General features: G+C 35.0%; 1 protein-coding gene across 2 annotated transcripts in view; it reads left to right on the top strand.

Moving 5' to 3' along the window:
* Positions 1 to 22,473, top strand: part of LOC138700998 (TOX high mobility group box family member 4) — a 507,699-nt gene that overhangs the window by 122,042 nt on the left and 363,184 nt on the right. For both annotated transcript variants that reach the window (XM_069827475.1, XM_069827484.1), the window contains one exon: positions 14,549 to 14,620. The gene's annotated coding sequence lies outside the window, so the exon portion shown is untranslated. Of the gene's footprint in view, positions 1 to 14,548; positions 14,621 to 22,473 lie in introns of those variants that run through there.

Below are 22,473 nucleotides of genomic sequence, written 5' to 3'. Positions count from 1 at the left end.
TGTTTCACTGCTCCCCTCCTCTCCGAAATCTTGTGCATGGACTTAGTGTTGAGGGTGACAAGTGAAAACGAAGTAATTTTTTTAAATGGTTATTTTACAATGCATCATCTAGTGTCTGAGTGAGATAATGCTAGCGATAATGAGTTCAGAGTCCAGCGCCGAAAGTAAGCCAGCATTTGCTCTTAATGGGTTGAGTGAAGCCCCCGGAAAATTTTCAATCAGGTAACTTGTCCCAACCAGGATTTGAACCCAGGACCGCTCATTTCACGATCAGACATGTTAACCGTTACTTCACAGCGGTGGACTCCGAAGTAGTTGAAGAAAACTTTCTTCATAACCGCTTTATCCGCCACAGTTCTTACAGAATACATCCGGGATCGAAACTCGGTCTTCTTTGGTGAGAAACCGTCACCCCATAGACTGAGCCACGATTGGACACCACGCTCTGAACTACTTTGCAAGAAGGGATGATAAAATTGCTTCTCCTGTCAAATAGGATATATATATATATATATATATATATATATATATATATATAAAGAACAATACTAGCTGATCCAAATAAAATTACAGTAGCTATGCCTAGTTGTCACTGAAGATACCGACTCTTTAGTTGTTTGTAAGCTACGCATCTGTCACGGTCCTAAAACAAGAGTTTGACAAGAGCTCATGTTACTTATTCTTCAAATGCTCGACATCCTGCTACGGGCCTTAGACTCTTCAGTTGCTTGCCCTCTAGTTCTCCCTGTCTACAACTTGTCTCCTCCACCCTTTCTCAACAAACAGTTTTTTATGAGGTGGGGCTGTTAGCCTCATGTTCAAACCCTCTTTTTTTTCCCCCTCTTCCCTTCGGACCAGTTAAGAATGAACATGTCAGACTTAGAAAGAGTTCTCTAATTTAAGATAACCAAATATTAACACTTTAATGAGGAATCACTAATAAACAGTAGATAAATTATACAATTATGCAATTGACGGTTGTTTTAGAGCGAAATTTCAGACAATAGACTACAGGCCTAACATAAAAGTGGCATATTAATTTTGGCTGGTTCTTTTTTAAGAATTTTATTTTATCATTATTATTATTATTATTATTATTATTATTATTATTATTTGTTTATTTAATGTGGCAGAGCTAAGGGCAGTAGGCCTTCTCTTACGTCCAGCCAGACTCTAATTCTAATTGAATACAATTTGTTACATAATTATTACATTATAGTTATAGATTATTTTTAAAAGATATAGTTTTGTTTTTTTAATTTGTTTTACTGTCGCAAATATTATGCTTGATAGATTTTATGTAACATGTGTTTTGGAAATTTAGTTTTATAGTTCATATTTATAAAATCTAATTATTTGTCTCACTGATGTTACCGTAATTTTAAATTACACTTCGATCGCAGTTTTTGTAAAGTTTAAACGTTACTTCTGTCTCTTGAGGAAGTTGAAATATCTCAGTCTCTAGAGAAGTATGTATGCTTTTGAATAGAAAGGCATGGTAGCTATCAATTACGACCGGATATAAAAAATCTTGTTACAGATACCGCACAAAACTGACCTAGGACCACTTCATCATCATAAAATTCGTAATTTTTATTTACTTATCATCAATCATTGTCTGATCATAGCGAATTAGATGCATTCCAGTTCAAATCCGTCATTCCAAAGTTAAATTAAAATAAAATACATAATTTCACTAGTACTATAAACTATTTCCTAAGTACTATGATAGTAATAGTTTAATACAATTATTTAGTATTATGCATATACAATATCATAAAATACAATACAACACGAATACAATAATATTACATTATGAACATTCCTACTACTATGAATCTTGTAACACTAATGCCCAGTACTCCACCTTCCCTCTTTCTCCCATCTCAAGGACACTTGTCCCCACTCCACTTTAATTGACTCATCCTATTCTCATATTCTCTGTCTTTAATTATTTCTTTGAATTATCCTTCCTTCATTCTGTCAATACCAAAATATCACACTTTACTTAATGTTATGATCATATTCTTATTCTTAACATATATAACAATTCTAGTTCAGTATTTTATCACGACTATTACACTTTTACTATGTCATACTACTTTTGACCAATAAAACGGAACGAAAGGACGTGTTTCAACAAATCATGGCTGTTTATCGCTACAATTTTATCATTTTCCTAGCATTTGTTTGTTTTTATCACTTCCTTAGTATTTGTTTCTTTGTTTGCCAACATTTCAAACTGCATATTCTTTACTGTACTATAAAACATACTTTGCGATCGTCACTTGTTTCCCGCATAAATAGTCAATTGAAAATTACGGCTCCGTTCAAACGTTTTGTTGAAGCTAACATTAGTGAAATAAATTTTAGCAAGTCAATATTTTATTGTATCGAAGTACTTTATTTCTTCTAATCTTTATATACTTTCTTCTAATCGTGAAATAGTCAATTAAATGCTACTCGAGTTTTGATTACTGCCGATAAACTCACTATTCACTGTATAGTTTGGTTACTCCTTCTTTACTAATAACTAATTCGTAATATAGTCTGGTCTTGTTGTTTTTTTAATGTATCTCGTGTCATTTTTTCTATCCTATTTTAATTCATCCTTGTGGTCTGAGCATCGTAATCATTTTTAATCCAATGGTGGGTAACTGGCTTTGCATCATTCGCCCAATTGCCCACATCTAGAAGTGACGTACCGAAGCTGCGTAGTTCTTTTTGTCACCGCTTTAACGTTTTCTTCTTCTTCTTCTTCTTCTTTGACATTCCCCTTTTAGGAGTTGGTATTGGTATTATTTATTAATATTTCAAAAGTACATAAACTTAATCTTAAACCTGATACATTCACAAATAGTGCTAATACACAATATTTACACAATTTAATAACAAATTTTCTATCATATAACTATTCAACTTATGTTGGTTTAACTTACACTTACTTCTGGTTTTAGTGCAAGTTTTCACCCTATCGCATTTATTTTAAACATTCAAACTTGTTTACAAGCTAAGTTTGAAATTCTCTTTTTTTAATTCTCTAATAAACAAGTGTATATAAATCGTCCCTGCTGCTATATTCATCTAATTATCTTTTAAACAGTCATATTTATATTTAAATTTCAGTTCCTCATTTACATAATACTTAACTCCTTTTAGCAGTTAGTCTTTTGTGCTTTAACGTTTTACTCTTCTTTGAATGATTATACTTTTCGACCGTCTCATACATTTGATTCCTTACGAGGTTTATTCTTGTTTTGCCTGTTGTTTTTCTTGTATTTCCACATAAATTTTTCTTGCAGTTTTTTACTAGTATCATGCCTCCCTTTACCCTCTTATATCAGAGTAGACTGCAAAATTGTATATTCTATAGTCCATTAATTCCTTACGTATTTATTGTATATATATTTTTCTGAGAATAAAATACGTCCGCGAGATGCCATGACTCATCCAAATAGTTCCTTAGTTATAAAAAGGAGGAAACTGTGCTCCTAATGGACCTCTTTAGATTGAGTAGAATGTGTTTAACTTTATCTAACGATTGGAAAACATATTTTTTAAACATGTAATTCTGAAGAGGGATAGTGATACCACAGTCTAGGATATACAGTCACGAAGCTCAATACGTAGGGAATATGCATCCATAGATAGTTGCTAACCACTAGGATCGCTACTATCGCCTCATCACAGACAATGCAAAATAATACCGGCACAGTCTATTGTTCCTAGTACCCTCAACAACTCAAGCTTCGTGACTGTGTATATTAGACTGTGGTGATACGTAAAGGCTGTGTAAGGTCCCCCCCTCCCAAGTAATTCTGTTTCACCTATTATAATTCCACAATTATTCTAATCCAGTTCATCCATCGGATAAAATATCGCAGTGATGTATCAATAAATCTGATGATTTGCAGGTATAACAATTACTGGCCTATAGAAAATACTTAGTGGTGACCTTATTCGTAATTTTATTAATGCTGCTTCGCGGCTACACAAGTATAAAAGATAATGTGTCGAAGATTCCATAAAAATACAACAGTGATTGGATGAGAGGAGTAGGAAAACAAGAGAACTCGAAGAAATCTTGCCTACAGTAAGTATCACAATATCTTCTTGCTGTCGTAGTCCGTCCCCTTTGCTGCAAATCCGTCAGATGACTGAGCTATGTGAAATTTTACGTCACAGTTTCTTCGTTCACCTATAATCTCGCAGAATTTTTCCAGGATCAAATCGCAGTCACTTTTTGGTGCAAAATCGTCGGCAGCTTATCGAACGATTGAGTCTCACCATCACCACCACACTATCTCAGCCATTCCGTCCTGTTTCAGGGTTACAGTATAATATCACCACCTCAGGAATTCTACCCTAATTCATTCATTCATTCATTCATTCATTCATTCATTCATTCATTCATTCTTTTTTGCCCAAGGGCATGTCATTCACTGCAAACCCAACATTCTCCAACCTTCCCTCTTCTCCGCTCTCCTCTTAGTCTCCGCGTACGGTCCATTTCTCGTAATACTGTCTATCATCCGATATCTTCTGCCCTGAACCTTTTCCCGTTCACCATTCCTTCCTGTGCATCCTTCAGTAGGCAATTTATTCTTAGCTAGGGACCCAGCCACTTTCTTTTTCTCATAATTTTGCATGATCAATTGCTCTTATAAATAAAAATTGTTCGTTTAAATATTTCACTTTATTTCTAACGGAATCTTGAACCGTAATTACAATTAGTGATAGAAGTAGGCCTATCTAATCCTGTCTATTCATTGCTAAGCTTTTGAAGTCATGATGTATACCGTTTTCTCTATCTAACATGCGCATCGTAATGGCAGATAAATTAACTTTGTTTTTATTGCCATTCTTTCTCTTCCTCTCTCTCTTTCGTATACGTTCATTAATAGTTTGTCCATTAATGCTGATGAATTTTCCAGGAAATTGCTGCCAAATTGCTCCTCATAGCGGATGGTAATGCCCTGATTTCCTCTTCTATCTTAAGTCAACTCGCAAACTGAATGTGTTTCATCAGAGTTTACAAGCGATAAAAGTAGATTTAACGTACAAATATCAACACACTCGTTGCATCGGCACATTTCATTTCAATGTGCATTAATATATTTTGAAAGGTTCGTCATAAAATCATATGGCTAATGAGTATATCACTAATTTAATATTTTACTTATACCGAGTCCTAAATTTTAGCTCAAGTGCAAGCATTCTTACTTCGTACTTACAAGTCCAACATATTTGAATTCGTTTTCGATTAGGGAAGCGAAAATTGGTTACTTTCTAATTGGATCAGAGTAGGCTATGAGCGCTTTTCTTGTATTTGTTTTTTGTTGTCTCAAGCGGTGTTCTTGTGTCATGCTCAACCTGAGACTTCGCTACTTGCGCGTGTTCAGCATTGATTCAATAATTTTCTCAAATTTAGGACGCAGTGAGAGGGAGAACCCCTGGAATTGACTGTACGTCCGCCTCCACAACCGTAGCTAAATATACCTGTTAAAGATTAAAGTAAAGTTGTTTGTTCTTTAGTCAACTGTCCGAATACAGGTTTGAATATCATAAGTGACACAAATAAGGCATCACTCATGCGGAAACTAAGCTAGGAGATAATAGGGTAGGGTAGCCAGTTTCTTTTCCCTAAAATAAAGTTAATACAATTTATTAATAACATCCTAATTAAAATGAAACAAAAGTATACAATGGTAAGAAATAGAAGAAATAGTTTCCCTGCGTTCCATGGTGATGTAACTGATAGGACATAACTCCGAAATATTGGATGTCTGTATGAGCTATAGGCCTACGATATGAACACCCAAAAAGTTCGCAGCATGACGAAGTTTCTTTTGAAAGAAAGACCATATGAAGAAAGTATTTAGCCTAGTGTACGAATAAAGACTGGTTCACAATAAACCGGGAACGGAAATGACAACGAGAACGAGAACGGAAATAATGTTAAAATAAATACATTTAAATATGAACATTCAGAATAGTTAATTGTGAATGCTCACATTTAAATACATTTATTTTAACAATATTTCCGTTCTCGTTCTCGTTGTCGTTTCCGTTCCCGGTTTGTTGTGAACCACTCTTAATCTACTCGTATGTGAAGATTTAATCATACGTTTCGCTAAAACACAAATAGTGAATGACTAGTGACTGAGAAAAATAACGAAAGCTCAAGACCGCCTAATGAATGTTGGTCTTAATACTCCAATACAGAATAACCGAATTGTTAAGTGAAAGAATTGAAACGAAACGATGAACCGTTTGTGAAGTGCGATGACCCAGTCACAATAGACTTACTGTAATTCTCAAAGTTTTCGTCTGCAATTAAGTTTAGTCTCGAGCGCGGATGGAGAATTATTAGCAGCCATGTTTGCTACTCGGGAGTAAATAACTATCCTATTTCGTAAGCTCGTGTTTCTGAATCTGTGGAAACTCAATTCATTAAGTTCACAGTAATGGCACATTTCGGAATAACAGAGCGTCGGAAGCTGTGAGCAGGATTCTCAGAAAACGGAGTCGAGATGTATGAACAGGGAGGTTCTATTATTTCCCATAGTGTGTATAGGCTGTGACTATGACTTTCCGGAGAAATTTTGTAACGCACTGCAGCATCATATTAGTTGAAGTTCATCTCAAAACATATCTTAGTGAGTTCCAGTGCTAAACGACTTGCAGGCGAGGCATTCGTTTCTAAGTTTCTGTATCGTTTCTGATATGAAACTTCATGACGTTTAATATTATTCGGTTTACTATTGTTATTATATAATTAACAGTTTCAAGGATTACATTCTTCGGATCCTTTCCTTCTCTCTCTTGGGAGGTTTATGACTAGACTTAGGATTTTTAGGCACTTCAAAACTAACTTTTAGGGACGCAGAATAGGTCCTGAATTTATCAAAATAGACACTAAAACACAGATTTAGGCATCTAAACGTACAATTTCAAGAGCTAAAAAGACTATTTTACGCAGATAAAATGTAATTTCTGTCCACACAAACTATAGTAACTATAAATATGTAATTAATTAGTGAATATTAAGCATTACGTTATACAGTGACAAAAACAGTAAAAATATTGCTGTTAGAAATTTTACTTTTGTTAAGTCTTAAATTATGAATACGGTTACATAATTTTCAATGAATTCATCGGCCTCATTGCTCTAGGGCTGCTAATACATAAGTGTTCATATTACAATTGAAGGGTTCAGAGCCATAATGGGCCAAGCGCCATTTATTAAAAGCGGAGAAATCAAGGTTAAAGTTAAATGAATATCATAGTTTAATAAATATTGACATACCATTTAGTTTTAATACGCATACTTCATATTATCTGCTATATGTTTCATTGAGTTATGGTAATCACTTAATTTTAACCCTCATTTTCTCCGTTTTTAATATATGGCGCTTGGCCCACTATGGCTCTGAACCCTTCAATTGTTTCTTGTTTAGTAAACTGTCCGAAGACAGGTCTGGACCTCTCAAGTAATACCAAGAAGGCTCCACTTGTGCGGGAACTGAGCTAGGAGATAATGGGGGTTGGAGTAACGGTTAGCGCGTCTAGCCGCGAAACTAGGTGGCCCGGGTTCGATTCGCGGTCGGGGCAAGTTACCTGGTTGAGGTTTTTTTCCGGGGTTTTCCCTCAACCCAATATGAGCAAATGCTGGGTAACTTTCGGTGTTGGACCCCGGACTCATTTCACCGGCATTATCACATTCATCTCATTCAGACGCTAAATAACCTAAGATGTTAATAAAGCGTCGTAAAATAACCTACTAAAATAAAATAAAATAAAATAATGGGGTAGGATGGCCAGTTCCTTTCCCCCTCCATTGCATACATCGCCGGCTAGCTACATATCACACTAGTCAGACTTCAATTGCATACAAGCATTCCTCTGACACATACTGTCTAGTGAGATGTACTGCCTGATAAATAATCATCATCATCATCATCATCCTTCACGAATTAGGCCTCTGTAGACCTGTTTCGGCCCCATCTAGCAGGTTTCTTAAAGGTCTTCCTGGTCGACGATGTCATCTAGGTTTATATTGCATCATAATTTTTGGGATTCTTGAATTTTCCATTCTTCTTACATGATCTAGCCAATTCAATTTGTATCTGCTGATTTTTTCTTCTACTGACTCTACTTCTAATTGTCTGATAAATAATAGATGTACATATCACTCAGAACCTCAATCAGAGGATATATTACAATTAATTAATTTACCAATGAATTTACAATTAACACATTTTTTCATAATTGGCATTCAATAGGCCTACATAACAACGTTTTTGTCTCATTTTCTGTTGTGGAACTTTGTTTTTTCTTAGGCAGTACCATTCTATAGTATAAGCGAAAAAAATATATATATTCCCAATGATACCGAACCAATGGATGCATATTTAAATCTAGCAATATTTGCCAATAATTTGAATTTTCCTGTAGCAGTGAAAGAGAAAGTTTTGAATGTCATGGAGTGAGTTTGGTTTCAAATATGCTGTAATACGTAGTTTAGTTGTAGGAATAAAGAAATTCCTGGAAGGTGTCTGGTTTTGTTGAGCACTTGAGCAGACAGTAGGAATTTATATATATATATATATATATATATATTTATTTATTTATTTATTTATCGTTTGCATACAAAAATGTACTACTTACGATCCGCCTATTTATTTCCCTTGAACGTAGGAATACGTTCCTCGAGTTGTGTTTTCCTATATTATCTTATGCCATTACCTTGTACATTACTATGAGTCCCGCTGTTTGTGTACATGTGTATAACCAGCGTTAATTCATAAATACACATCGGATTTTAGGTTAAATGTCTGTTTTTTTCTGTAATGATAAAGCGGTTTTGTGTGTATGTATTTATTCACACTGTAAATGGGTAAATACCCGGTGGCAGTGGTAACTAATTACACTCAATAATGACAATTAATAATAAACACAATTAATAAAAAATACAATTAATAATAAATTAATACTACTACTACTACTACTACTACTACTACTACTACTACTACTACTAATAATAATAATAATAATAATAATAATAACAATAACAACAACGAGCATCCTAAATTAAATGAAGCACGGTCACGTGAAATAACATTTAAAGTAAATCTAATTTGTATCTTAACCCTAAGTTCGAACTAAAACCTACAAGTATGGTATGTTCATACCTGCAGAAGTACCTTTCAGCACTACACTCATTTCGCTGTCAACTCACTCACTGCACTGGAACTACGACACATTTCACTGATTCTATCCTGATTTCACTAACACTTCAAAAACATTTCACTGTTCAAATACTTCGCACTACCACTATAAACTATAAAACTTCACTGACACAAACACACTTCACTTACACAACGCACTTCACTGACACAACACACTTCACACTTCTTCACTGATACAACACTTCAAATAACAAAATATCCTTAAGCCTATTTTTAAATACATTTTTGGTTATTGGTAAAGCCTTTAGTAAGTCTGTAAGTAAAGCTTTCCAGTATCTGTCCTCTGTCTTCTTCTCCTCAATTTATATGGTGCCTAAAGTGCCAAATTTGCCTATTGATATCTATTTTTAAGGTTTTAGAGCCTAAAATTGCCTATTTTTATTTGTTGCGTATATATTTTTTAATTTGTAAGGAATGAGATGGTATAATAATACATTTTCAAGACAATTTAGTATTTTAGTAAGTCAATATTTTATTGTACTAGAGTACTTTATTTCTTCTAATCTTGATATACTTTATTCTAATCGTGTAATAGTCAATTAAATACCACTCGAGTTTTGATTTTCTCTAGATAAATCAAAGACTCTAGTGAGATTACTGTAGATAAAATTAGTAATAATGGTGAGTAACTGCGACTTGCCAGCCGCTTAGCGGAAGCCGCTAGCGCAGCTGCCTCTTATCGGTAAGGTTTTAAATTAGGGACACTGTGTTGTACTGCTATGTCCATTAACAGATAGGCTTACTACTTACACACCACGATGCCAAGAACACTACAAGAACCTAAGTCTATGTTCACATGTTATTTTTCTTCGGCATCACAATGGGATTTGATATACTTAATTTGTAAAAAAAGAAATGCACTCTAGCCTATGAGCATATGCACTGTACATCCATCAATATACTTACATAAACACATGCATACATTCCACATTATTTTATGACTAATAGTGGATGAAAAGGCAATATAATGGTGACGAGGAATTCGGAAGTAGCCCGAGGAAACATAGCCTTGACACACTTGTCCACCAAAATTTCATTTGAATTCGCCGGACTTTGAATTCAGATTGTCAGCGTGAAAAGTTGTCTGTCGCTCTTGCCATTCGACTAATGGTGCTGGAAGGAGACACATAAGTGTCTTACTTTCATGTGATGCGGTCACACGACTGAATCCGGTTGGAGCATTTTAAAAGCGTACGAGTAAGGTATTAGTGCACATTAATGTAGAATGTGATCCACTTTTGACGGGATCTGAATTTATTGACTTGGGACTTGCAGCGGACACATAACAGAGAAACATGACTTTCTTTTTTAACAACTTTTACTATATTTCGAATACCTGAGCCTTTTTTTTTTATTTAAGAATTTGATTTATAAAGGCAATAAAATCTGTCTCTCTCTTTTTCTCTCCACTTTTCAGATAGCTTTTAGTTGCTAATTACGTTTTGTGGTGAGTCATAACTTCTTAGTCGTCGTGACTGTAATACTGTACAACACAATTTCCACATATCCATGCCTGGCTTCTCTTGAACTGTGTTCCTTTCATTTATTATCTCTATCAGGCAAACTGAAGTTTCAACATTACTGGCATAGAAGTGAATGGATTGCATGGACGATCAGCAATAAAGAGACCACAGTAACTCTCGATAGGGCATACGTTCTTTCAAAGCTGTATATACACATACGCCTGTATGTATGTATGTATGTATGTATGTATGTATGTATGTATGTATGTATGTGTGTATGTATGTATGTATTATATATGTGTAGAAACTTCGAAAATGAGCGAAAATTCATCGCCACAATACAACCACTTTTATAAACAAAATCATTTCCATAATAATAATAATAATAATAATAATAATAATAATAATAATAATAATAATAAATAGTCCGCCGAGTTAGCTCTGTGGTAGCATGTCTGCCTCCGTACTAGCCGGCCCGGGTTCGATTCCCTGCGGGGTCGGAAATTTCCATGTAAAATGTCTACCTTGGGACAGGGAGAAATGGCGGTGCGCAACTTCTAAACACTAGATTGTGCACCAATATGCCTGGGTTAAATCCCAAATCTCTCCGCAGTGCATATGAAGAGAAGGCATATGTCTGTTGATAGTGATTCGTCCGTCGGACGGGGACGTTAAGCCTGCGGACCTCTTGGTGCTATTCGATAGGAGTAGGCTACGTGCCGGCACCGGGTTTTTCCTTCTCCCTTCATCATTATCATCACTCATTCCAGACACCACACTTACACATACACTCACCCTAGTACACGACATAACTCTCCACAGATACACATAGGCTAATGTACAGTGTGTCCCGCCGAAGTGGTGTAGGCCTACAACTAGAAAAATGGGTCACAGTCCTGCCATCTATCCTCAATATGCAGAATCCGAATCACGTAAAGTGAAGTGGGTAAGCATTAGACAAATAATAATAATAATAATAATAATAATAATAATAATAATAATAATAATCTCATTACCATTATCTTCAAGAAATATCTCCATTTGCACGTTCTGTTCTCACTTCTGTCAGAACAGTGGTACTCAATATGCGACCCGCGGCCCGCGTGCGGCTCTCAAAGAAATTTATTGCGGCTTTTGAACTAATATTATTATATTACTATTCTTTTTCTGGAAAATAGTTTATAATTTTTGTAATACATTAATGTGCAATTGAAGAAAGCTTAGTGTCATGTCTCGTGTGCTTGTTATATCTTGATATAATGGGTTATAAACGTTTTTATTTTAATACATATTGTCATAGGGTGCATTCAAATTTTGATAACAAGTAACGAAGACATTCTCAATCGAGGATAGAAAAACTGAAAATGTTAAAAATATCCGTAATGTCTGATCAGAAAGTAATGCATTCCATTCTATATTAGTATATAAAAACAACAAAAGCATCGTACCACGTAGAGAAATTAAGCTATTTACACAGATGTGGACATTCTTAAGTGTCTTATACAGTAGAACTCCGAGTATCTGTCACTCCATTAACCGATTGATGGATTATCCGACTGTCTTTCTCTTGCCTCCTCCTTTCTTCTCTCTCTCTCTCTCTCTCTCTCTCTCTCTCTCTTTTTGCTACAGAAATATATGAAGTAGGTACTGCACATTATATTAGCACGTTTTTTTCTAGAGAGTGTTATTACAAGCATTTACTCTTACACAGTATGGTCTACTGTTCGAGTTGTAATTCATCATAGACCCTATAACTTATATATTAATTATTTTTCACGGGTATGAAAAGAAATCGTGTTGTGCTAGGTATCGAAAAATGTGCAAATTATTAAATGGTTTGGAGAGAGAGAAAATATGGTTCATCTGTCATTGGAATACGATAGTTACAACTGTCTGCAATTTAATATAAATTAAGGATAAGTGTATAAATTATATAAGTCTTCAACACGAGACCTCCACTATTCCTATCTTTCCACATACAGCCATTACAGTGAATTTGCTTGCTCCTTAAAAACTTATTGTTGACAACCTGACTTAAATTAGTGAACTTCTAATCCTCTACCTAGCGTGTTGTATACAAGATCATAGAGGAAAATACGAAAGTGTAAGTATTATTATTTAGTAAATTTAGAAAATCTTTTATAGTACGGATTATCCGATTTTTTCGATTAGCCGTTCAGCCCACCCCCTTGATTACCACGGATAATAGAGGTTCTACTGTAGCTGTATCAGACACTTTTATTTTCTGAAGTTCCAAATGAAAAACAGATTACAGGTGAAATAGAACAACTAATCAACCTGTTCGTATTGATATGATTTTGCAGAAGAGTAGCAGAGTCAGTCCTTCAATTTAAAAATACCAGTAATATATGTGAATTCTGTTACTTTATATTGAAATAATAATAATAATAATAATAATAATAATAATAATAATAATAAAAATTCGCGCGTTTTTTAAGTTTCAATACTGTGAAATGCATCGTGGCTCTCGGCAAATTACTATTTGTCACTTTTGGCTCGCCTCAAATTTCTAATGAGTATGACTGTGTCAGAATCATTAACTTGTTCTAGGAGTTTATAAAAGCAGCAAGCGACTGTCGTTGGCCATTTGGTTAGGGGAGCACAAAGGCACCTCGTGAGACAACATAAGACAATGAACATACGCACGCTTTTTTTTTTGTAGGAAGTTCGAAGATTCTCGTTATTTGTTAATATGTAATTCTAGTTCAAGATCCCCACAAAAATGGTTCTAACTTTCCAATCGAAAGTAGTCGTAATTGCTCCTTCTGCTAGCTGCTGCTGGTGATGATGATTATAATATGTATGTAGACATTACCAATTTCTTGCAGAAAATCGAAACCGTATCTATTGGTTAACTATCTCCATACTCTACCACTTAAAAACACAGCTTCTCAATTAAATTAATATGAATTTTATTTATTTATTTATTTATTTATTTATTTATTTATTTTGCTAATAATTGTGACATAAAATATAATATAAACGGACAAACTTTACCTCGCCCCTGAAAGAGTAGAACTCGTGCTCAAGGGCGGATTTCTGGATTGAAATTAAGAAGTATATAGACTAATACAATTTGTCTTATGTCTACTACGCAATAAGAATATTTAAATTTAAATTTTCAGTTTTTATAAAATCCATACGTAACTTTTTTAATTTAATACTAGAACTATTAGAATTGACAAGATTAGGATATTTAAATATAAATTTGTTATATATTCTTGGACCTAAATTACTACCATGATTAAATACTGTAGCAGTATTGCATTTAGGTTCAAACAATCTTAAAGAATTCATACCTTTTGTTTCATAACATTGATTGTCATATATAAGTTGACATTAACTTAAGTGGTGATAATCTCAATATTGGTGGTGGAGTTTACTTTCCCAGCCATTTAAGATATCCCACGTTTTAGTGATCTGACTCTGCGAATCGCTATTAAATCCATGAGAGCAAAACCTGCAGACGCATGCCGCATGTAATGAAGGTATAATTTGTCAAATTATTACGGGGATCTGAAATTCCATCTGTTGTACTGATGCAGCTACTTAAAATCCTTTTTAATACGGCATGAAGTAAGACTGGAATTGATTTTCTTTTCACTGTTTCACGGTTGGACAACGAAACTAAAGTTTGCTGAGTTGTAAAGCCGGCAGTTAGATTACTTCGGTGTACAGTTGATGTACGGTTTTGCTCCATGTGATGCCATATGCTGCATGACGGTTTCTAGGTAATGTGGGTCTAACGGAATTGTCAAAGCCCATATAGTTTTAACATTCCGTATACACATACATATTTTTTTTCTGTTGCAGGTGAGTGGGCGTAATCTGTGATCACTAGACTCTCCATCTTGCTTAAAAAGTGACGCTCTTCGATCCAATCTGGTGAGTAAATTACTGTAATTATTTACAGCTTTAGAACCTAGGAAGCATTATTGCTTTTTTGTGTTATCGGGGTAGATTGGTACAACATGGAAATAATTTCCGTGTTTACAACATTACCATCTTCACGCTTCTCTGTCTGATGGTGAAATTGGATATGTAAACTGCAGTAAATACCACAAAATATGGTAGGCAGGCTGGAGTCCTTACTCTTCTTCTTGTACAGGGTCCGGCATTTGGTTCTGACGAGTTTCAACATGCTGTTATAAAGGGACTGTAAGGTTTAAAAATTAAAAAAATAACACAGTATGTATCTTGAATAATGCAATTTATTGGAATGTCTTCATTTTTTAAAAATTACACATTTCAAGTGATCCCCTTGGTATCTTATGTCCTGTTACAATCTTACACGAAAATTGTTCATGACACTTTGCAATAAACCTGGGGTTTCGTTGATTTCTTGCACTTCGGTTGTATCCTGTTCTTCAGATCCTGGATAGAGTGTGGTCTGGTTTGAAACACTCTTGCTTTGAGGTGTCCCCACAAAAATAAGTCAGGAGCTGTTAGATCTGGGGATTGAGCCGGCCGGTCTGGGGATTGAGCCGGCCGATCTGGGGATTGAGCCGGCCAATTGATATCTCCAAACCGAGAAATTATGCGTCCTGGGAAGAGATTTCTCAACAATCGCAGTGTGTGTCTGGGAGTATGGGCCATGTGCAATATCCGACGAACTGTCCTGTAAGATATGCGCAAGGCCGCAGCATGTCGCACTGCAGATCTTGACAGACTTCGTTGCACAGCCAATCACACTCTTTGGATATTTTCTGGAGTACGAACATAACGCCCACTATCATGAAAAGAAGGTTGTAAAGTACCTCTGGCATTAAACATGCTAAACCAATTCACTATTGTGTTCCTCGAAGGAATCCTACCGTGTCTCCGAACATTGAACTCACGGCGAAATCGACATTGTTTGAGCAACAGACTTACTTTCAATATATACTGATACCACAAAAAATGCGTACGTTAACTGGCCAAGCATCCATGATTAACAAAATTGCATGTTTGTAAGTTCATGTTGCCTTGACAACATTTCATTTTCGCTACTCTCATTTCATTTTACAGCTCTACCAAACTATCAGGACCAACTGCCGGACCTTGTACAAACCACATTGAGGGCACTTGGCCTGTTCCCGAGTTAATAGGTCGTTCCATTGTGTATCAGGTCTGACCTGATCTCGTTTATATTTCGGTTTGCAATGGAAGCTGCCTTAGGTTAGCCTATCTGTTATTTTCACCCTCAATAAATGTTTCGTCAGTTTCTCCCGATATTTTGCAGCCTCTTCTTTATTGAATTATTTAGAACTTACTTATCGAACTTATCATCATTTCTAATTTTACCAAGTTTTGTACAGTATTTTACTTATAAAAGAATTTCATTTATCTTGCTGTACAGTATTAGCAAAGCCGTCTCTCCATGCGGCATCGTTGTCGATTTCAGCACTCGTACAAAGCCAAGTATGTCACAGTAAAATTACAAACGAAGTGTCAGTAAAGAACACGTACGTTTGTGCGTTTCTTGTGTTGGTACGCCTCCTGATGTAAAAACTGTTACGTAGTGGTGTAGCGAGGTTTTGATCATTCTGTATGTTATGTTATTAATGTTAGGATTTTGCTCTTTTTGCCTATTTCATTCCCTCACGTGGTTTCACAGTCGTTTAATAGATAAACATTAATGCTATAGGATGCTGGTAGTTGAATTCTATAGTGTCTATATTTGCTTATTTTGAGGGTTACCGCTTATTTTGTGAATTAGGGCCTATAATTGCATTTTCATCGAGTGTGATATAAAAAATATTTTCAAGAAGAATTGATCTTGATAGAGGAAAAATATTGTTTTTTGCATACGCATTGTTAAATGTGTCCAGGTTTTGCATTGTCAACTGCAGGAATTTTGTTTGTTTTATCTGTACTGCCGTTACTCAGCCAGTGGTCACATTCAAACAACATTGGTTGGTTGATATTGTACCAGTGTTGCAAGAATAAAGGACTTTGCGCTAGATCTATGGATTGCGAATTTAATCTAGCTGGAATATTTTCTATCTAGCGGATAGCAGATTTTCTAGAGGCGGTTTTATATTTCACTATCGAAAAGTAATTTTTTAACGTTGCCTCAATTGTGCGTGTAGACTGTAGAGCAATATATTTTCCCCAGCCAATTAGAAACGTTAATGAACAAACCAAATGTGAACTATTGTAATTACTTGCTCTACTTATAAAAGACGAAATTCTTTACACGTGCACCTCAACAGAATGGAAGTTACTTATTACTGCCTTACTGAACACTGTTAAAGAAGAACGTTTGAAACATTTGAATGGTCGATATTCGATATATTCAATTTAATAATTCTAATAGGCTGGAGAAAATTATAAAATTTGTAGAGTTAAAATAATCCGTACTCTAGCTGTAAATGTGTGTAATTTAAAGAGAAAGGATGCTAAAGGCTACAATTCGCACAGATGACATTTCTGTGACCTCTGATAAGGGTCACAAGTTTGGAACATAAAAGAAATCATATTATAAGAGTCAAAAATTAAATAATGATATATGGAAGACAGAAAAGAAATAGTCAAAACATTAACAACGAATGAACATTGTTTTCCAAACTTGACATTTCAATACCGATCCAGAGACTGAAGAAACCTCAGAAGATCTAGATTTAGACACTTGGGGCCATATTCATAGACATTCTTAGCGCGGGCTTCCGGTGGATGATCAGCCAACTAACGTTTTTCGTATTCATAAACCAGTGTTAGCGATATATATGCTCTGAATCCTGTACAAGTAATCAGTCGATAGCCGGGGCTAGTTTAGCACGCTAGTAGCGCAGGCTAGCGAAATGTCTATGCATAGCACCCTAGAGCTTTGATGGAACAATTTTTAAGATCTAGACAATTATTTTAATGTTATGTTTGTGTTTATATCTCTACGTTTGTTTAAAACAGTATGAAAATTTACGAGCAGTCTCATTATATTAAAGAGGTTAGAAATCACTTGACGGACGTTTCTCGAGTAGCTACAGAATAGTCTTACGCAATTGGTTGTCTTGTACTACCTAGTGGGAATCGTTAAGCATGATCATGCACTTTTAACAGCATCCACCTGTCGGCTTTCCCAGCGTGTCTAATGCAATGCTGTTGGTGTTACATATACATGACTTAAGAGAATGTGTCCGTATCTCAAATGCGAAATCTAATACAAAGCACAATCACGTACGCTTTTACATTATCAATTTTTTTTAGAATTCATGTAAAAAGTTTTCACTCTCTTGGCTGTTAGGAATGTTGTGTGCATTATTAAAGTTAATTTCCGGATTCCATACGCCAGAAAATTGTATTCTTATTTTGCGTTGAGTTCTTATTGCAAAGCCTGTTTTTATATAGCCAGGAAGTTTGTGTTCATATAGTGACAATTAAGGTAATTTTCGTATTTTGGTTTGTTAGTACAAAAATATTGTGATATGTGTTACATCTAATTTATTTATTACTACTGCCACCACTACTACCACCATTACTATTAGCCTATCACTACTATTACTACCATCACTACAAACACTATCTTCTACCAGTGCTAGTATTACTACCACTACCACCATCACTCAAGATTGGGCGAGAGCTGTAGGAGAGCCAGGGTCCTTCGTGGACTGTAGCGCCAGGAAATGAATGTATGAATGAATGAATAAATAAATGAACCACCACTTCTCTTGTGCATCGATATAGCGAGCAGGACTTGTGCACCGGGGCTGTGCTCGTATTTGGGTTCGAATCCCGGATTATCTGCCTGTGTTTTTTCAGAGTTTTTCCCCAACTGAAAGGCGAATATTGAGTAATTTCGAGATAAATCCTCGAACTCATTTAGCCAGAATACCATCTTGCTATTACCAATTCCATCAGCGCTACATAGTTGCGCAGTTGGTAATGTTAAATGACAATGAAATTGAATTAATATGTCGTCGCTTTCTTGGTAAAAGTGACCAAGTGACATTGAAGGCTTCCAAGCATTATGGAAATATAAGACATAATTTTATATTAAAAACTAATAATATAGCACATTTACCTTCAAAATAACTAATTAGGTATTAACATCTAAAGAAGTACAGTTATCTTTGGATGGATCATTAAACCTTTAAATGCCTTTTGCCAACAATTTTACATTTTGGACTTGGTCACTTTTACCAAGAAACCGACGATATAGGGATCATATGCAGAGACTAAGAGGAAGGCAGAAAATAGAAAAGATTGGAGAATGCTGGGTTTGCAGTGAAATACCTGCCCATGGGCAGAACACGTATGTATGTATATATGTATGTATGTATGTATGCATGCATGTATGTATGTATAGTTAATACAGAGAGATGATTTCTTTTTATGTATGTATGTATGTATTAACACTACAATTGGGTATACACCCGGTCTACCTATCTGTGTGTGTATTTGCAATATGAAAAGAGGTTTCGACATAAGCTAATTAACAGTTCCCTATTAAATGCACATTTTGGGATTTTTTTCTTTTTGCTCCAAGTAAGTTGATAGAATGTGAGATCCATATGATATAAAGTCAGTATGAAACCTGACCCCTCATCTAAAGCAACACAGCTGTCTCATTGACAACAGAGAGACAAATATGTAATAGTTGGTCTCCATCTAACGACTGTTTTTCACGCATCATTAAAGTCGTGTGGTGGAATTTTATAAATGTTAATTTCTGCAGATTATACAGTATTTACCGAACCTTCTGAAATACTGTGAACACATCATGTCATATTAGAGCAGCAATTATATTGTACATGAAAATAATCTCGTCAGGCTGAATATCAGGTGGAAAAAGCGTTTTATCGTATGATTAGTAAATATATTTAAGTCGAAAGTGTTTGCATTGAGCTGTGATAACGTCTTGTGCTAAAGGAGATCTTATTTTCGAAGTTGATCTTTCACTGCGTAGAATTTAAAAATAAAAATGATAGGGAGCTATCTAAAAGGAGTGTGTAAATTCAAATATCTTGGAGCAACAGTAACAAATATAAATGACACTCGGGAGGAAATTAAACGTAGAATTTAATATAGGAAATAGCTGTTACTATTCGGTTGAGAAGCTTTTGTCATCTAGTCTGCTGTCAAAAAATCTGAAAGTTAGAATTTATAAAACAGTTATATTACCGGTTGTTCTGTATGGTTGTGAAACTTGGACTCTCACTTTGAGAGAGGAACAGAGATTAAGGGTGTTTGAGAATAAGGTCCTTAGGAAAATATTTGGGGCTAAGAGGGATGAAGTTACAGGAGAATGGAGAAAGTTACACAACGCAGAACTACACGCATTATATTCTTTTCCTGACATAATTAGGAACATAAAATCCAGACGTTTGAGATGGGCAGGGCATGCAGCACGTATGAGCAAATCCAGAAATGCATATAGAGTGTTAGTTGGGAGACCGGAGGGAAAAAGACCTTTGGGGAGCCGAGCCGTAGATGGGAGGATAATATTAAAATGGATTTGAGAGAGGTGGGATATGATGATAGAGACTGGATTAATCTTGCATTGGATAGGGACCGATAGCGGGCTTATATGAGGGCGGCAATGAACCTGCGCGTTCCTTAATAGCCATTTGTTGTTGTTGTTGTTGTTGTTGTTGTTGTTGTTGTTGTTGTTGTTTAAAATATAAAATATTGAAATGTGTGTTTACTTACATTTAATACAACCTAATAATTGTGCTTCGTTCAGCTAAGTTAACCATCATCGCTGTAAAACTCATGAGGTAAATTAACGTTTTTCACACAACCGCGCGCGTAGACTAATCGGTCTTCAATATATAAGTGGTAATATTTTTTAATGTACATTCATTAAATTAAGTCTGGCGTATGGCGTACAGCAGTGCTACATGTTCATCGATCCTCGAAGTTATTGACCGCGTCGTTTATGTGTATGTATGTTTTTGAACTTAGAGTTTTTAAGGTTTACAGTTGCATTTAATTTATTTATATAACTTTTACGAATGTATAAGTAGGTCTTATAGATTCTGTACGTACATATAGTATTAACCATTGTCGAATAAAAAACATTACTGTTGTCATTATTCAAATTTCAAGCTGAGCACAAATATAGAAGTGTATGCATAATTATATCAATACGTTATAGTTCGCAAACTAGTGTACGAGTTCATTTCTCAACTGATTCTTTTAGTTCGTGTTTTACTTACTGTTATTGCTTTACGTTACCTCTACAGTGAGTTGTAATAACGCATAGGTACAACTTGGTTTTCTGCAGAATTATAGATCTCAGAAGTACGTATTTCATAATTTTCCAGAGCAGACAATTTTTCTTCAACTTTTTACAACTTTCTAAAATTGATGTACAAAGTTAGAAGTGATAAAACAGGAAACATTTTACTGCTCTAACATTGCCAGGAATAATAAATTTAAGTGGTGATAGTTGTATGTTTTGTTAGAGTTTGTTTTTCTTAACTTAAGCTATATCGTATTTCATAGTTATCAAAGTAGATGTAATGTTTTCTAAATGTAATTCTGGTGCCAAGAAAAACTTTGTAATACACCGTTCTTGTCTGCTCTGTGTAGCTGTAGTAGAAAGGGTAAATGTTATGTTTCCATCATACCGATGTTGGAATGGAAAGTCTGGTTATGTCTCACCTTGTTTTTACTCTGGTATCTATTGAGCTCGACGCATTCCATTATTATTATCACTTCAGTACACCCACAGCACGAATAGTTTCGTTGTGTCGTGTCTTGTCCTACCCTGGATGTTAAACGTACAGTTCTGAGGATAATAATTTCAACTTTGAAAATTGTACAGAAATGAAACATTGTGATTATCCATGTATTTACCATCCTGAATTCGAAAATGTAACCCTTTTTCAGCAGCATCCTCAGATTTTCAGTTATTACAGTTCTGAAAACGTTGATATTAACTAAGTAGTTTCACATTGTTAATATCTAATGCAGAAAGCTTACACTTTGTAATGATGCTGATACTGGAAATAAAGTTTCTTTCATATTATATTATGTAAGTGCGTACTTACATTTACGTAATAGGAGGTAGGAATCGCTTAAAAACTTTTGTATCTTATGTGTTGTAACATCCTCTCTTTGTGGTTAAAGGACAAGAAAGATCACTTACTTTTCGGTGTGCCAATGTGTGGCGTGAACAAAACCATGAATATGACTGTAATTTCTGCTTAACTAATAAGGATCCTGAATACAGAGCAGTTATGTTTTTTAAGTCGTTAATTAATTTAAAAAAACTACTACATTTTCAATTTGAGATTAGCTTGATGCCAAAATGTCATATTGACAAAATTATCTTTCTTGAAAATATAAATGATAGGCTATTGGATAATATGTAAAGAGTCCTAACTCATATAATATGTATTTATTGCACATATATAAATTCGTATATACTTATATGTGCTTATAGAATATACATCGTGATAAATGCCTATACAGACTTTGTGGGTGTAATGTAGAGGTAGAAATAAAACTAAAATGTTCTATACAACTTTTCTCGCAAATCCTTACTTTCAGAGTTATGATACAAAGTGTCCTATCTTCCTAAGTATAAAAACATGGAGCAGTAAAGCCTTTGGATGTGTCACGTTCGCCTACATAGCGACTGCGGTAGATGTTGATTGCGAACTGATAGGACTTTGTTTTCTGTAAGTAGGTATGTTTAGTTGTATGGTGCTGGTGCAGTTCCTACTGTACCACGTCTCTTAAGTACACATTCATTTTGTCTTTAGTTCAGTAAGCTTCAGTTGCGTACGGTACGATATATCATGCAACATCAG

This window comes from Periplaneta americana, chromosome 1, assembly GCF_040183065.1.
Source record: "Periplaneta americana isolate PAMFEO1 chromosome 1, P.americana_PAMFEO1_priV1, whole genome shotgun sequence".
In the NCBI taxonomy this organism is placed as follows: Eukaryota; Metazoa; Arthropoda; class Insecta; order Blattodea; family Blattidae; genus Periplaneta; species Periplaneta americana.
The sequence above is the reverse complement of the archived record's forward strand: the minus strand, read 5'-3'. Positions and strand labels throughout refer to the sequence as shown.